Genomic DNA, 16,471 nt, shown 5'->3' on the forward strand with positions numbered 1-16,471 from the left:
AGAAAGACCACCTACCTGCCTGCGGTGAGTGAGTGAAAGGCCCTCAGAGATAGCTTCATCGCGGGAGATTCCAATAATTCTGAAAGCTTTGGTTTCAACAGCGTGAAGCCGAGCTAGGTGTGAGGCAGGAGCACCGGCCCATAGGGGAGAACAGTATTCCATTGAGCTGCGGATGAAAGCCTTGTATGTGGTGAGGAGCTCAGGTGTGCCGAGGAAGGAATTCGCACGACGGAGGATGCCCAGTCGGCGACTTCGTGCCGAGGAAGGACTTCGCACGACGGAGGATGCCCAGTCGGCGACTGGCTTTGGAGGCCAGCTTGGAAATGTGGTATGGTTTAACCATAAGAGGGTTGCAGGCAGATCTTGTGCGACCTGTAGGAATATTTGGGGGACAGAGCCCAGAGAGAGCTGGAAGAGCAAGGCCGGAGAGGAGTCGGGAGAAGACGGAAAGACCACCAACCTGCCTGCGGTGAGTAAGTGAAAGGCCCTCGGAGATAGCTTCATCGTGGGACATTCCAATGATTCTGAACTCTTTGGTTTCAACAGCGTGAAGACGAGCTAGGTGTGAGGCAGGGGCACTAGCCCAGAGGGGAGAGCAGTACTCCATTGAGCTGCAGGTGAAAGCCTTGTATGTGGTGAGGAGCTCAGGTGTGCCAAGGAAGGACTTCGCATGACGGAGGATGGATGCCCAGTTGGCGACTGGCTTTGCAGGCCAGCTTGGAAATGTGGTTTTCCCAGGAAAGATCATGGCAGATAGTGAGACCCAAAAGCTTGAGTGACAGAACTTCTTGGAGAGGATTATTCAGAAAGTGGATGGGAGGGTTGTCGAGTCGGTCTTTTCGGAGAGACATCGTACGAGTGTGAGATTTGTCAGGATTGAAAGACATGTTCCACTTGTTTGCCCAGTCTATGATTTTGTCCAGGTCTGCAGAGAGTGAGGAGGCTGCAGACTGCCGATCTGAGGGATGAGGAATGGAGCGGCAGAGAGTGGAGTCATCAGCAAAGAGATAGAGAGGATTTTCAAGAGAGTCAGAGAGATCATTGATGAAGACCAGAAAAAGCACAGGGCCCAGAACACTGCATGTTAAATTTTCAAGTCGATCTGATTAAAAATTGTGACCTGTAGGCGAGTGAGAAACAAACAGACAGACAGACCGACAGAACCAGATGAACAAACAAACACAAACAGACAGACAGAATAACTTCGATTTCGTAAGTAACAAACAGACAAACAAAACGGACTCAAATGCAATCAATACCCTTTCCTCTGGCAAGGGTAATAATACAAGTACCCTTTGACAAGGAACTTCAACACAGGAGGAGGCCATTAGACCCATCAAACCCTATGTTATGGTTTCCAACCTATGTTTGTTTGTCCTTTTTAAATGCTGAGAGTCGAGCCAGGAAGCAGCATGTACCATTTTTAATATCTTTGGTGTGACTTGGCTGGGGCTTGAACCATGCTCTAACCATTACACTACAGTGTGATCTTGGTCACCCCATTTCCATCACCTGAAGGTGCAGGTTATTGCATCGTTTATGTCCATTGAATGATTTATTTCCACCTCATGAGTTGTGGTTTCCATGGAATCAATTATGTGCTTTTTCAGCCCAGGTTTATGCCATAAGCGTCCATGCATGCAGTCATCAGCAGTGTTTTGTTTGGTTGGTATTTTTGTGCCCCTACCATCCCCCTTTAATTTTTGAAACAATGCTTGAGGCCCATGAAAGAGCTTGCAGCAAAAGATGAGTGATCAAACGTTTTCTTCTTCCCATTATTAGCATGTTGGACAAGGATTTCACAAGTGTCAAATAGCGTGAGGGATAAAACAGATGAGCATCAGTTTTGTCACCTTGCGTAATGCAATATATAGAGGGGGTTGTGACCTTCTATGAAGGATCTCCAGAAAAGCAATTGAAGGGGAACAACCGATTTAATTGCACAGGTTTGAAGCCGAGTGTTCCAAAATCCATCGGGACCAAATAATGGTGCTCTATCCTTTAAATGCTGAGCATCAAGCAGGAAAGCAGTACATACCAATTTTTGAAGTTTTTGGTATGACTAGGCTGGAATAGGAATCAAACCACCGACCTCCCAGAATCCGAGCGGCCATTCTAACCATGATCCCATTGGCCTTTTCTAATTCTGCAGCTGAAGAAATGTTTAACAGGTCTTGAAGTGATAGCAGATTGTTGACTGTACCAGTGTTCCTTGTTAATCCACCATAAATGGTGACTCTTTAGCACAGTTTCTCAAACTAAGCGCTGTCTGCGCTAAGTATTTACACAAGTCCAAGTGCTGTTCCCAACGACTTGTGTGAACTTGCATTCTCAAGCTTAGTAGTGATCAAAACTAAAGCGAGAAACAGGCTGATCGATGTCGCGACCGAGCTACGATGTTCGCTGAGTAAGACTAGTCCCCAAGTTGACCTGCATGCATAAAGGAAATATAAATGGCCCAGGTTCTATCCTTTTTGTTACTCTTGTAGTTAGTGCCATCGTATGTATATGTTAGTCGGGTTGACTGCAGCTAGATGTCTCTGTGGAGAGTCGTGTGTTCCAGCTTCTGTGTTCCCGTCCGAATTGGTCGAGTATTTCCACACTCCCAAATAACTTAGTTTGTGTTACCAAACTACGTTGGTGTTCCCAGCTGATCCTATTCCCGTTGGCGCAGGGAAGAAAAAAAAAACCACCTTTAGAGGCCATTTTTCCCCGCAAAGCGGGGGTTGGCCTTTTTCGGGCACTGGGTTGTTGTCATTTTTGTTGGTCCCCTTTTTGAAACAATGTTTTACGGCCGGATGCCCTTCCTGCCGCCAACCCTTTTTGTCGCCTTTTACGGCAAACAGGGAATTACCAGTGAACTGGTACTCAATTTGCCGACCTCGGAAGGATGACAGGCTGAGTCAACCCCCCTGGCGTTAATTCAGCGATCGACCGGGATTCGAACAAAGGATCCTGGGATCCTAAGCTGGCACCCTAGCCGCTAGCCCAACACCAGGCAACACCAACACCAGGCGCAGGGTTGGCACTAATTGGCCCAGCCCAGTTTTCCCCACCTGGGTTAAAAAGAACTCCACTTTAATAAACCCAGTAATTTCCCAGTAGAGTGGGTTTTTTCAAAATAACCATTCCTGGTTTTTTTTTTTTCAACCCTCGTAGGGAATAACAGGGAGTCGCGGTGACCAAATAGCGGGACGGGTGGGTCATCTGGTAAATCCTGATGAGAAACTGCCTTAGCATGTTGGCCGCTCTTTGAAAGTGCATAGCCAGATGGATAGTTTTGCCAACGTGATTTGATAATTCGGGAGGAGCAAATGAGGTATGAGAGGCTTTGACGAACGTTGACATTGTAGTCCTAGTTGTGACGGTGAACCGTTTACTGAGATTAGGGTCGGAAATTTTACTGATTAGGTGAGACCCACAGTTTTATGAAAAGCTTTTCCTGCTATTTTGTGTTCGGGTGTCATAGAACCCATCCATAGAATCAGAGCTTGGGTTTGTGGAAAAGTCTTTGGATGTCCTGAAAGGATATTGCAGATGGTGTTACTGTCAGGTATTAGTATGTTGAGTTAATATTGTCGTGTCGACCCTGTCGTGAAGACCTCAGGGCGACGAATGGCCAAAACGAGCTTTGACTCCGAGGCGTATGAGCCGAATCGATGGCGGTTCCTCTGTATGGCACGTGTGCGAAAATGATGTCCCGTGGTCTTAGTTGAATGGACGGACGCGCCGAGGGTTAATCCGAAACCCCGAACAAATAAATGTACAAGACAAGAAATGGAAAATGCAACAAATAATGATTTAATGAAAATAAAGCAGACAATAAAGAAATGAACGGTGAGGTAAAAACTATAATTCCGAAGTGAGATCCTCCATCAGCCACAAATACAGACACAGGGAAAAATAAAATAAAATAAAATGTGGTGTGGTGCGTTGGCTGTTACTCAGGCTGTTGCTGATACTCAGGCTGCTGATACCAGGCTGTTGGCCTGGTGTCCTTGAATGGCCTTTGAAACCTGGTGGTCGTCTAATGGGTCCTGAGTCACTGCGCGGGAAAACGCACGATGGCGCAAAGTCGCGCCGCAGCAAGCCGCCTGCGCGAGGCAGCTGAGATCCCTCCTCCTCTGATTGACAAGATCCACTGGGCTCCTCCGACTCGCCTCGTGAGCGCATACCACTCAAAGCGCAGACACCTCCACCGAAGGCCCAAGGAGAGAGAGCGAACAACTGTAACCACCTGCCACGAATGCTGGAACAGAGAGAGCAATGGCGTGACCGCTCGCACCAAGAGCCCGGACCAAGAGAGAGAAAATGTCGGTCCCTTCGCTTTTTCCTCCTCTGTTCTCGATGGTTCCCTCTGACGTCCTCCTTCTGACCAATCGCCCAGCGCCGTCGAATCGTCCCAACCAATCGTCCTTCTGGCGTGGCCTCACGGCCATTATTGACGCCCACTGACGAAGCTCGGGGCCTGGCCTAGCCGTCCTTCGGGAATGTTTGACTGGGAGGGGTTCCTCTGTCGATCGGCATGTCCGGTCATACTGTTGGTGATTGGAGTGGTTATAATTGTTGTGCTTTTTAATTGTAATAAAACATAGGGAAAATCACAGGGCAATTACACACTGGGGATTATTCTTAAGCCCTACCTAATAAACACTACTTCGCCCCTCGTACGAAGACACACAAACGCTTACACGGACATTCGGCCCAAACTTAGATACATGAGTTTCTTCTTCGCGGCATTCGGGGCACGCTAATCTAAACCATTCTATCTCGACTAAGGTATTGCATTACCTACCCCCACACAAATAACAATATTATTTGTTACCTCAGTCACCGAAGGTGGATGGAGATTATGTTTTCGCCCCTGTTTTTGTTTGTCTGTCAGTGACCAGGATATCTGAAAACGTTATGCAGTACGGATTCGGACAAACATGGTTGACAGATTGAGTGTATGACGAGGGCCAATTGATTCGATTTTGGTGAATATCCAGATCTGGATCTGGATACTAGAAGTTTTAAAGTGATTCTTCACCATTGAGAGATGGGGACAAAAGGATTATGGCATGATATTTCAAAACATTGTGGATAGATTATGGCAAAACGAGGTGGATGAGTGCACATGTGATGAGAACAAGCCAATTTGATTTTGGTTAAGGTCCAGATCCAGATCCAGATCCGGCCTATCAGTGGGATAGAAAATGTAAACTGTTCAGCCTTGTGGAGGTATGCGCTCCACCGACTGCCGTTCTACTTTCACCCCTGTTTGTTACTTGTGAAATTTAAGATTCGTAAGTACAGTAAATCCTTGATTGAACGGACTATTGGGGGGTAGGCATTGTCGGTTCATGCTGAAAGTCCGTTAAATCGAATGGTTATTTTTGAATGGTAATAAATGCCATACAGTGCATAAAGGACATTATTAAACAGTTAACAGTACATGTATGTAATAAAAACACTCAAATAACAAATAGAATAGAACAAGCATGAAATAGAAATGAAATAAGTATGTTCAGTACTATACTGTACTCACCATTTGTGCCGTCATCGATAGTGGTGACTCAGAATAGGCTACTTTTATTCTGAGTCAGAGCTAAGAGGCCGATGAGGTGAATGCTCCTGTGGATCAGCACCTTAAGAGTCTGGGTGCTAATCCAATCAGACGCCGTTTGTTTCTTTACACCATACTCATCGCACACGCAGGCAACTGATACACCAGACTCTAACTTTGCAATTAACTCTAATTTCTGCGCAACTTTCAGATTCTTTATTTAGGAAATGGCGTTCTCGGGATTCCCCACAGGAAACCCCAACATGTCAACCACGGCCATTGCTTGTACTGCAGAATCTCCACAGATGTCGCTCGCTCGTATCCGGACTGCCTTCACCTCGCCCACTCTCCCTACGTGGGACTTCCCCAAACCATCTCTATTCGTGGGACATCCCGCGGCCCTCACACCACTTGAGCACAAGGGCCGCCTACTGTTTTTCGCACGCCACGCATGCTCACAAGCCTCCTCGCGATCCCTCGCTCACCATTAATTTACACAGAACATCTCATGGCCTTTCTTACTCTATCCATACACGCGATCCATCTCATAACCTTTCACACACCGAACTTGCATACAGGACGCCTCTCGATCCTTCACCCACTATTCATTCACACAGGCCGTTCCTTGTTTCTTCACACACCACTTCAGTACACGGGCAGCCTCACAACCTTTCACACACCGAACTCGCACGGGCCATCGCACAACTGTTGACACTCTCATGCCACGCTACTCTCCAACACTCACTCGCACTCCTTTCACACACACGGCTTGTCCGCGATCTTTCTCGCACTACTTGATATGCATCCGAGCCGTTCTGTGGAGATTCCGATTTCCATAAAACAAAATAATTCACACGCTTTCCCTTAGTACCGCTGTCCTTAGAAGCCATCATAAATCACTTGTACAACTTTATACGCTAATAAAAACCAAAAAGCATAAAGTCAGACTGAACTACACACGATCTGACCAGGAAGATAGGTCGGTAACGAAATCTTCCATGTCAGTGCGTAGTCTGATGTCCAGGATGGGACCAAGTCATGTGACCGCGATATTATCTAGAGCCCAATCATTAGATCAGCCGATGACTCAGCTTCCATATGCCACCGTCATGATGAGCAGGAAGAGTCAGGAGACGAGTGCGTTTTATACATCTATTAAAGTTATGCACACATAAAGTGCCCTCCATAACAGTATTGGAACAGTCAAATTTGTTATTATTTCTGTGTACTTAAGAAATTTAGATTTGAGATGAAAAGTCGAATATGAGGCAAGAGAACAGAAGCTTAGTTTTATTTCTTGGCATTTACATGAATATATGTTTTCCTTTGTAGAGCAATAGCACCTTTTATGTTCAGTCCCACCATTTTAAGTAAAGATGTTGCATCCTTCATGATTGCCCCTCGTGTTGAGTCCCGTTGAACTCGTGCACGGATTAGTCCGACTATGACTAGTTGTGCGCCCCTTGTGATCCGCCTTTCTCCTCTGTCTCGGTGACATTTAGCCAGGTTCTGTCCAGTTTTTAGTTACTCGTCACCCCAGCAAGTTTGCGCTCGCAGATGTTTCGTCCGGTGGCAAGGTAAACGATTGCTTACTCAACCCGGTTGCAACCCGTTCAAGGAGCGAAAAGGAAGTTACGGGAAGAAAAGAGTGCAATAATCCTGCTCTGAAGACGGAGATGTAGAGAGATAGGGAGAAGAAAAGGTTTGATTATGGGAAATGCACAAAGAAGACCATCTTACTATAATTCACCAAATGTCCGTCTGTCCGTTCGAAGGTACCACAAAAACGGCTCAACCGATCGCAACAATATTTTGGGTGGGTATTCCTGGGACCCCTGGGAGTAAAATAGGCTCTGTTGTTTTTCCAATTTTTCCAAGTTTTCCAATTTTCCATTTTTTCCAAACACGATGGAATAATATTTACCGATATGAACAGTGATGTGGCTTTTGTTGAAATTCTACAAATACTGTTTATTCTACGTACCAGGAGAGAGTAGATCGACTCCTGACATGAACTCTTCCTATATAAACGTGCGGCCCCAAAGTAACATGGCAGCGTGTGCAAAGCGACTGAGAAACAGGTGTAGCGGCCGCTTCCGTGTTACAGATTAGGCACGCACTCTTCACACATAAACGTACGACTGAGAAAGACGTGTAGCGGCTGCTTCCGTGTTACAGATTCGGCGCGCACTTTTCACACATAAACGTGCGACTGAGAAAGACGTGTGAGAAAGACGATTGAGAAAGACGTGCGACTGAGAAAAATAACTAAACAGCTATTTGGAAATAACTATCATTATACTATCGTTGTGCTCCTTAACTATGAGCCATAACTGCAACAATATAACATATTATTGTATATAAAACCTAAAACCATGGGTGGACGGTAAGGCTGTGACAGCATACATACATGTACATGGTGGGACCTGAAAATATTTTTTTATCCCCGCTATGATGTTTATAGACGTTTTTGCATGCACAGATACGTATTGGTGGCTGCATTCGTTAGCCATTACTATTAAGTTACTTTGACGAATCAAAAATCCATGCCTTTTAAAAAGAGACCAAAGGAAATATGAAATACATAGCCGTCCGGCGTGCCATTCTCGCAAAATAAGCATTGTACAATAATAATAATAATAAGCACACATCGGCCCTGTCGCTTTAAAAAAAACAACGTTATTTAGAACTTTTATGCCTCCGCCGACAAAGTCGCTGGAGGCATTGTTTTTCGGTTGTCCTTCCATCTGTCCGTACGGGCTAAACCTGGTTTTTCTCAGCAACCATAAGTCCGATTGAGACAAAAATTTCAGGGTAGGAGTGACACCCATGCAGAATGTTTTTATGATAATTGTGACGTCATGGGTCACGTGGTATGGCAGCCATCTTGGATTAAATGCAAATAATTAAAAAATTATTTCTCGGAAACCGCTGAATGGAAAAATTTGAAACTTGGCACATTGTCAAGTACTCCCAATGGAGAACAAAAGCTTGATAATGATGACATCATAGGTGAAGTGGTATACCAGCCAAAAATGTTTTAATCGAATTCCTTATCCTAAAAATCTGAAATTGCCTGCACATGATCTATGACCCATTTGTATTGAAATATTAAATTTATGACATCATAGGTCACATGGTTTGGCAGCCATATTGGATTGAAATAAAATATTAAATAATTATATCTCTGAAACCGCTCACCCTATCGATGCGAAATTTTACAAATATCATCTAACAGCACTGTTGCATATAGTTTGAAAATGATGATGCCATAGGTCACGTGGTTTGGCAGCCATCTTGGATAGAAAAATGAACCTTATCCAATCAACACAAAACTTCACAAACGTGATCCCCAACCCATACATATGCAGAGTGGTGGCATCTACCCGTTGTGGGACTATGACACAGTCGCATTGTTCTAGTTTATGTATATGTTTTTACTCTTTCTCAGTAAGTTATTATTTCCTCTTTCTCAGAACGGATTAATTCGTCAGCTAAAGCTGCAAATAAATGCAATGTAATTACTACATTTATTTCCGTAGTCAAACCTGTTGTTGTTGTTGTTGTTGTTGTTGTTGTTGTTTAATGTACCGTAATAATTACTCTTGGAGAAATATTTAATTTGCATTGAATAAATGCTTTTTGGGAGGGCTGGTGCAGGAGGGGCGGTTAATGTAACGTCATTGCTCTTAGACGAATGTTTAACTTGCATTAGATGAAATGGGTGTTTTATGGCCGTTAAGTGAAAAAACGTCATTACTAAAAAAAACACAAATATTATTTTTATGGCATGGACAAGAGTTAAAAATTAATTTTAGCATCAGCATTCTCTCACTTATGTCCACCACTCTTTCAATGGACCTCACCCCTTATAAAGGGAAAAGGAGGAAAACAACAACTCTTTCATTTATTTTTTGTGGGAGAGGGAAGGGGTTGGGGTGGAGGGAGGAGAGGCCTGATGTGGGAGCAGGCAGAGGGGGTGAGGATGGTGTGGGTAGGGAGGGTTATCGACTTAGTAAATTTTAACGTTTACACATGTAAACGATCAACGAACGGACCATGTACATGTTAAGCAAAATATGTGGATATGTACAGGCCAAGTATATGGTGAACCCTCATCGAGGTGAAGCTATGAGCAACCCATGTGAGTGTGTCTATTAATCACGTACTGTTTGAACGTGAGTTGGACTGTGAGTACGTCTATTAATTACTTATTATTGGACCTTGACTACGTCCCTATTAATTGCTTATAAATTATGGACTATTGGAACATGCCATTAGACCTTCAGAGCCCTTACACCTTTTGGACCCCTAAGACTTTATAGACCCAATTATAAAGAACATTTTAGACTCTTTGGACCTTTTAAGACCTGTTATAACCCCTTCGACTTTTTCTTCCTTTATACCTTTTAGATCCCTTGACCCTTTATTTTAGACCATTGACCCTATTTAGATACTTTAGACACTCTAGACCCCTTAAGACCTTTACAGACCTTTTTAAGACCCATTACAAACCCTTAGATTCCTCAAGGCCTTTACACCCTTTAGAACACTTCGACCCTCAGACCTTTAGACCCCTTTGACATTTTAGACCCCTTAAACCACGTATAATTTTTTTAAATTTCATTTATTATTTTGCAGGTGCATCAAGACATACATTGTGCCCCTGCAGGATTGCTAAAAATTCAACCGAACTACTATTAAGTATCTCTGCTGACTTGCGCCAGGAGAGCTACTCGATAGGGATTCAGTTCCATTGACCTCGTAGCCTGCTCGTAGCCTCGTAGCCTGCTCCTCGTACCCTTTGGACCCATCGAGACACTTTATATTCCTTCAAACCTTTGAGACCCCATAAGACCCTCTTGGAACTTTTATGACCATTTTGACAGACCCCTTGACCATTTAGACCTTTTATACCTTTTAGACCCCAAATAACCCTTAGAACCCTGAGATCTTAAGGTTATAAACGGTCTTAAGACCTTGTCGACTTTATAGACCCTGTTAGAGCCCTCCTAAGACCCGATAGACTCCTTAAGACTGTTTAGAACCATATTGACCGCTTCAGACCATTTATGACCCTATGACCTATAAAACCGTTTATAACCCTAAGTCCATGCAGATCCTAAAGAACCCTTTTGACCTGTAACCTCTGTTGGAATATAATCTTTAGACCCCTGAGACCTTTTTTTACCCTTTTGGATCTTATAAGACCCTTTATACCACTTTGATCCCTCGACCCTTTTGACTGCTTAGACCCCTTGACCCTTTGGACCCATCTCGGCACTTTATATTCCTTCAAACCTTTTAGACCCCATAAGACCCTCTTGGAACTTTTATGACCATTTAGACAGACCCATTACACTCCCGAAGAAATTTACACGAGACCGCTTGACCCTTAAACCCTTTAGGCCCACACCACACAAACATTTAAAAAGTCTTCTTTCAATAGACTCCTTAATATACTGCAATAGACTATACTTTTTGAGCAAGTAATGGGTCATTTCCCAGTAGTCTCGTTATATTTGAGGACAATCCAAAGTTTTTGTACAGCCCTGTCCTCACAATGCAATGACTGTAATGATCCAAACTTTCTCTTCAACTAGCATCTGTTAGTCCATTTCACCATGTAGTAAGAAGACAGAAGTATTGTATTGCAAGGGGTAAAAGGTTAAGGTCATTTAAAATCATCAATTTTCTTCCTTTAACTTCAAAATTGAACAGGATTTGCGAGTAGGTCACACACCTGGTTCACCAAAAATCAGAACATTCGATTGACATAGCCTTTTTGACATGCCAACAGTTTCCATGACAACAAATTAAAACCATTATAATCAAATGGGCCTTTTGTGAATTTATTAATCCCATACCTCAGTGATTTTCAAGATATCAAATTGATACCTACACAACCTATTTATACATATGTGTAGTATATGTGAGGAAAGTTTGGTCAAACTTGGTCAATGGTCAATGCCATCCGAAACATATAAAACACCTATTAGGTGGCAATTACAAAACGTAATGTATCAACCAAATTTGTTACGCACAATATTCAATCATGTAAAACACTTCATAGGTCAAATTAAAAAAACAACTTGCTACGCCGTAAAAAAAGCCACAACAGCAGCTACCATTTCCAATTTATTGAAGGAATGCGTTTACAGTTTATTGTCCCCCTTCGCACCGCGGAGCGAAAGGGGGACTATGGTTTTCCCCTCCGTCAGTGCGTCCGTCCGTGCGTGCGTGCGGGCGGACGTGCGTGCGCAAGCGAAGGACCGAATTCTAATTTGGTGTGTGGGTGCAACCCACGTCAAAATCCAAGATGGCCGCCGCCATGTATGTCTGAACCTTGTGAGCGGAATATCTTGGAAAAAAAGCGAAGTACCAACTTATAATCTGGTGTGTGGGTGTATCTACGCATAAGGAAGAACGCTATTGAAAATTGGGTCGCCACGTCAAAATCCAAGATGGCCGCCGCCATGTATGTCTGAACCTTGTGAGCGAAATATCTTGAAAAATAAGCGAAGTACCAACTTCTAATCTGGTGTGTGGGTGTATCTAGGCATAAGGAAGAACGCTATTGAAAATTGGGTCGCCACGTCAAAATCCAAGATGGCCGCCTTGCGTCTTCCACTTTGTCAACTCGCATCACTTCACCGACGGGGGGATCTAGGCGTAACGCTTGTTAAAAGTGCTTAGCCATCCCGCACCATGAAAGTAAATTTTAAAAAGCACAACACCATCATGAACCATTTAAAATTTATATTTCACAAACACACACAACTTTCAAATGATGGTGATGATGATGATGATGGTGATGGTGATGAATTAAAATCCCAAGAGTTCCTCGAACTTTGAGGGTGACTCAAATGATAGTGCAGCAAAATTGTTCACGAAGGGAGAGGTAGGAGAAGGTGAGGACGCCGGTGAGGACGCTGGTGAGGATGCTGAGAGGAACACAGGTGAGGGTGCTGGTGATCTTGAGGTGGAGGGAGCAGGGCTGAAGAAATGGATAATGAGGAGCTGCCTGACACATTGCCCAACATTTCAATGCTGCTCTTTGTACAGGAGCAGCACATCATCCAAGGCCCTCTTGAACTTGAGGTACCTCTCCACGACTGGGTCAGCGTCTTGCACCCTGTCGACAATGCTGCAGCAACTCGCCCAGGAACTGGACTGAGGTTGGACCTCGGCACCTCTTCCTCATTACTGCCCGCCTGCGCCTCCTCCTCCTCGGAAACCTTTGGAATGGCGTCCAACTCGTCCTCAATGAGCGGGTTTAGGGAACGGTTCAGCATTAAGTTCCTCGTCTGTGTTATCCTCGATCCATATTGTGAGAGTCTTCTCTGTCCTTTCCATGTGGACATTCTGGATATGGGTGACCACCTTCGTACTTGATACAGTGCTCGCTGAAGCTTTCTCATGAATGGCCTTCTTCTTCTTCTTCCTTATGTAGCAAACGGTGGATTCATTGACGCACTCGCACCAACAGAGGCCGCACTCTCTCCTCTCAATAGCCGGTCGAGCAGCTCCACTTTCTGGCTCAGGCACGTCACTTTCTTCTGCCTCTTGGTAATCGGCGCATCTCCGGCACTGCTCTTGCGCTTGGAAGCCATTATTGAACGATGAACAGAGCGAGTCAAAACCACAGGTCGAAGCAACGGGAACGGAAAGCGACGGAAAGCGACGAGAACCATGATGGAGATGGAGGACACAATCTGTATTTATATGTACGATTGCGAGCATTGTGGGTATCTGCAGGAGCCCATTGTTTGTGGGGGATGTTATCGGATGATGCCGTATCGAGCGTATCTGCTAATGTCAATTATAGATTTTATGAAGCATTTGCATTCTATAATTCGCAGAGGATGACATGTTTTAGTCACTGATGGAACATTCCCCGAAGCGTTTTCATTGTGTAACGTCTCTGATGATACTTTACCGTAAATTGCAAACTGTAATCGATTTAATAAAGCGTTTGCATTGTATAATTCACGGAGTTGACTTGTTTACGCATCTGGTGGGATATCAGCAAAGCTCGCTTGTAGTGCGGCTAAAGTTCGCACCTGCGAAAGCCATGAAAAGGCAAAGCACACAGCAGTGAATGTATGGTACTGTACTGTACTGTACAAGCAGGTCATGCTCACGGCTTGTATAAGATTTTTTTTTTGTGTACGTCCACCTGCTTTTTGCATGGCTGGTAAAAGATGGGTTTTATACAACAACAACAACAACAACAACAACAACATGCATTTTAAGGCCATTTTCCCTGCAAGAGCGGGGGTTAACCTTGCGGTCCCCATGACAATCTTCTCCATTTGGCCCTATTTTCTGCATCTCTCCTTGTTAACCCCCTTGCCCGCATTTCTTCTTCCACCATCTTTAGCCAAGTCTTTCTCGGTCTTCCCCGTCCTCTACTTCCTTCTACATTCATTTCCATCACTCTTCTCAACCAGTCACTTTCATCCTTCCTCAACACATGACCAAACCATCTCAACCTGTTCCTCTTCACAGCATCAATCACAGGCTCTATTCCCATCATCTTTCGCAATTCATCATTGTCTTCCTCTCTCTCAACGATACTCTGCACATCCACCGAACCATTCGCATTTCCACCCTTTCCAGCCTTCGTTGCTGCTCTACGTTCATTACCCATGTCTTGCACCCATAAATCATAACACTTCTCACACATGCAGCATACCCCTTTCCCTTCAGCTTCAACGACACTCCCCTCCTCATCAGCATGCCACTCAGTTCCCGAAACTTCTTCCATGCACATCTCACTCGAGCATCCGTTGCCGAGTCTGATCCACCTTCTCCATTCAGCATGTCTCCGAGGTAGCAAAATGTTTTCACACCTTCCAGCTTCATGCCGTCTCCAAGATCCAACTCAACATTTCCTCCATCTGCAGCTCCCTCTGTGCATACCTTACATTTGAATGTAGCTGCCACACTGGTTAATGACCCTCTCAGACCACTACATTTTTGATGAACCCACTCAGCGCACATTGTACATTGAATGGAGTTCACTCCGACACCATTCCTGCACACTGCACATGGCCACTTCCCAGTTCTTTCCACCTCACCACATGCTTTACCACTTGCCATCACCTTCGTCTTTCCTATATTCACCTTCAGACCTTTTGTCTCCATACATTCCTTCCACTTGTCCATCCATACTTTCCGCAATCAACACCAGATCATCTGCATACAACAATTCCCACGGTAAACCCTCCTTTACGTTCTGAGCCAGCACCTCCATCACAGCTACAAATAGTAGTGGACTTAGTACCGACCCCTGATGCACTCCCACCTTCACCTCAAACTCACCACTGTTCCCGTCCTTCGTCCTTACAGCTGTGCGCGCTCTTTTGTACATTGCCATCACTACTCTTATACCTATATAAACTAGAGAAATACCCGTGCTATGCACGGGTGGGAGGCCAGAAGCAAACGGGCAATGCAGATACGGTGAATGCTAAAGCATGAAACCAATAAATTCCACATTCCTGTCGCACCTTCAGTCACACGTCAGACATGGACAGCAAGTTCGTGAAGGACTTCCATGAAAAACGTACCCGTTCGCAAACAAACGGGTACGTTCACGTATAGAAACATCGATCGTGGGTCCGTGGCAAATCTGCATATGGCGATGGCAAAATATCAGAAATTGAAGGTTTTTAAAATTTTAAACGATTCATATAAACATCCGTTGAATCATATCACACGCAATTAAATCTAAATCTAAACAGTATCTTTAGAATTTCAATAAAAGCCATATCACTGTTCATATCGGTAAATATTATTCCATCGTGTTTCAAATCGTGATTGATACACGATGATCGTGGTGATCGTGAATTGTGATTGATAATCGTGTTCACAATCGCTATGTCGTAAGTACTCCCGATACGTGTACCAAATTCCCGATACTTGTAACTGTACCAAATCAACAGTGAAGGCTTTTGAGCCGATAGCTGTTACAGCCTTGGCAAGATCGATGGAGACAGCGGTCTGTTTGCGATCGATGGAGACATGTTGCTTTCCTGGGTGCAGCCGTTTGTGCGTCGTCACAATGAGAACAATGGACGTCATGCGAACGCGAATGTTATGCGGGAGTCCAAACCTGAGAATGCTGGAGACTAAAACTGAAATTGGGAAACTAAATAGCCTATTTTACTCCTGGGGATCCCAGGATTACCCACCCAAAATATCGTTGCGATCAGTTCAGCAGTTTTTACAGTACCTTCGAACGGACGGACGGACAGACAGACGGACGGACATTTGGTGAATTATAGTAAGATTAATAAAAGGTTTAAAGGAATATTTAAATTTTTCAATTTAAATTTAATAAAAGGTTTAAAGGAATAATAGAAGGTCTTTGTCCGAGGTCACCGAGTTCGATAGGTGCAGCTGTGCAGCGATCTGTGCAGCCGTTTGTGCAGCACCCGGGAAAACAACATCGTCACAATGAGAACAATGAACGTCATGCAAACGCGAATGTTATGCGGGAGTCAAAACCTGAGAATGCTGGAGACTAAAGCTGAAATTGGAAAAACTAAATAGCCTATTTTACTCCTTGGGATCCCAGGATTACCCACCGAAAATATCTTTGCGATCGGTTCAGCAGTTTTTACGGTACCTTCGAACGGACGGACAGACAGACAGACAGACAGACAGACATTTGGTGAATTATAGTAAGATGTGTCAAGCCAGCAGCTTGTGAATTTTTTTTGTGCCCTTGAAATACCACGAATTCCTGGCCGCAGACATGGTCCCGAATAGGGGGAAAACCCCACGATTTCGCGGAACACAGCAGCGAAAAGAAAAAAAATCTCACGAATTTGCGGGACATTTTTCCACGAATAGAGAAACGTGTCGCATTTTATCAACCGCGAATATGCGGATTCTGCGTATGGTGGAACCGCG

At 44.4% G+C, this 16,471-nt stretch overlaps 1 protein-coding gene across 8 annotated transcripts in view; it reads left to right on the forward strand.

Annotated features, from left to right (window-relative positions):
* Nucleotides 1-16,471, forward strand: part of LOC137435598 (MAP/microtubule affinity-regulating kinase 3) — a 174,721-nt gene that overhangs the window by 82,360 nt on the left and 75,890 nt on the right. The window lies entirely within an intron of this gene.

The sequence above is a fragment of the Myxine glutinosa genome, chromosome 9 (genome assembly GCF_964187855.1).
Source record: "Myxine glutinosa chromosome 9, kmMyxGlut1.1, whole genome shotgun sequence".
Taxonomy (NCBI): domain Eukaryota; kingdom Metazoa; phylum Chordata; class Myxini; order Myxiniformes; family Myxinidae; genus Myxine; species Myxine glutinosa.